Source organism: Oratosquilla oratoria, chromosome 4 (assembly GCF_046742065.1).
Source record: "Oratosquilla oratoria isolate Oo_2021 chromosome 4, ASM4674206v1, whole genome shotgun sequence".
NCBI classification, from domain to species: domain Eukaryota; kingdom Metazoa; phylum Arthropoda; class Malacostraca; order Stomatopoda; family Squillidae; genus Oratosquilla; species Oratosquilla oratoria.
Genome location: NC_134780.1, coordinates 65,207,968 through 65,210,467, shown reverse-complemented (window position 1 = coordinate 65,210,467; position 2,500 = coordinate 65,207,968).

Here is a 2,500-nt window from a genome sequence, read left to right as displayed (position 1 = left end):
TTTATTAGCTTGTTTGTTTATCTATATATTCATTTCTATATTTTCTTTGCAAAATTGTATGTACAGAAACTGTTTCTATTTAAATGCCAGCGATCAGCAACTGGTTTACTATGGTCGGTGGTCAACAAACTTTGCGGAGAACGCCAATGAATTGTTCTTTGACCTTTATGTTTTACTGTTCAGATGTTTATTTAAGATTGGCTGTCCTGAAATGCACTTTGGAGATTAATCATTACAGGATGCAAAAAAGTTCTTATCAAACAGGTTTTATACAAGTTTTACAAGCTTTGCAACCTTGACGAAAATAATAATAATAATGAAATAAAAATCCAGCTAACATAGAGGCTAATTCTTTGTACAAAAGATCAGAGTCTACAAAAAAGATATATATAGACCAGTCAAACCGCTAAACTATACGCTAAATTAAGCCATCTGGCGTTCATAGGCATCATATTAGCGACGGCTTCCATTTTTGACACACCATTGTATTGAGACCACAAAATCGCCATTTTACCCTTTTTTAAACGACGAAATATTCTTCAGATTTTATTCTGGCTTAGACGATTATATTCAGTTTAGTGTTCGACTTTGAGCATAATAGATCCTCGATCAATTAGAGATTCATTTTTGTTTCCAGTTACTACAAAACGTGCGAAAAATCTTACCGTAATGAAGAGATGATGATTATTTTCATATAATACAAAACTAAGGAAATTTACTCAAAGCGTTAAAAAAATTATATATATATATATATATATATATATATATGTATATATATATATATATATACATATATCGTTTGCTCCAATCTCATGAAAACACTGCTAAACATTGGTAACGATACTTCAATGATCTTTGAGAAAACAATACATTTTAGCTAATTAAAAGAAAATTTTCAATCTATGCAAATGCAGTGCTTTTATGTATCAAAAAGCAAACGTGTATGTTTTTCAGTTACCAATATTTCTCAAAAAATACTTGTATTCTAATTAATCTCCGTACTTATGTTCTTAAAAGTTACGTACTGCATAATAGTTTCAAAACATAATAAGGAACGCTGGATAACATTAGCAACATCCTCGACTCCCAAAGTCACAAGTATCTAGTTTACTGAAAGTCGAATTGTCCAATATTGGATTGCTTTAGGGTAGGGTTCAGTTGAATATAAGCCAATGAAAGTCTTTGGCTTCTCCATGACGGCAAGAGAGTTGCATGTTGGAGGAGCTACTCTGTTGATTTTGCCTTATTTCTAAGGCATTTTCCTCGTATGAAGAATTTTTTTCTGATTAATTGAGGACGATTTTATTGGACATCACTTGTTCTCGGATTTCGTTCAGCTGAAGAAACGAGAATATAGTGCACTGAATAAACCTTATGCTTTCTGCTATATTTGTGGATACTTCACGCTTATCGTCTGATGACCAATATAACATCGTTTGTAAGGCGAAAATATAAAGCGTACTTTGAACTTTTGATGACCAAGACAAGAAATGAGCACTACATACTGTGTGTCATAACTGCTAAGAAATGCTGCGTGACTGGACGAAAGGGAAATAAATGGGCTTACCTTTCGAAATTTCCATTACTTGGCGGGAACCGAAGGACCACACAACTGACTGCTATTTTTGTCTGATCAATACAAAAGGCGTTGGCAAGAAAAATATATATGAAATCACTTATCCTAGTATCCCCTCAGCAATTCGACTTACTCTGCACTCTGATGAACTACCAGGGTAGCGACGGAATGCAAGACACTGACGATGAAACTCAAGAAATACTGGCAGATTCAGACGATCCTTCTTATGCTCCAGCAGTTTAGCCAGCCAGAGCTGAATGATATGCGTGATTCGGGTCTCTCCCAAACGCAGTAGAAATATTAGCTTCTAGGTTGCAAGAAAAGAATCTACTGAACCAAACCACAAAAGTTTCATATTTCCAAAATCAGGAACAGGTTTTTGTGGAAAATTTAATGAGGATTTTTTTCATAATATAATGGGTCTTCTCCAGGAATTCGTGAGTCATTTGTATAATCCAAATGATTGGAGTAGATTTCTAGATAATTCTAAGCGCGACCTAAAGTGTGTTCTACTACAGTAGGTCATTTTGTGTGTTTACGAGAGGAACATAATGACATTAAACTGTGATAAACCAACTAAAATACCACGATCACAAGTGGACAATTTGAGTGGGTCTTGGTCAACAAAGAGGATTTACAAAATATTCCTGCTTTCTGTCGATGTGGGACAGCCGAGCCAGAAACAAGTATTGGGAGTATAGATAGTAGCCCCTTACGTGAGACTGAAAGCTGGTATGCCAAATATTGTCAATGATCCAATCGTCAGTCGAGAAATGATCATATTTCCTCCTCTATACATCAAGATAGGCCTGATGAGACAGTTTGTCATGTCATTAAATACTGACGGTGAATGCTTCCAACACATAGTCTTGGTTCTTCCTGCTTTGTCATTCGAGAAGATCAAGGCAGGTGTGTTTGATGCAC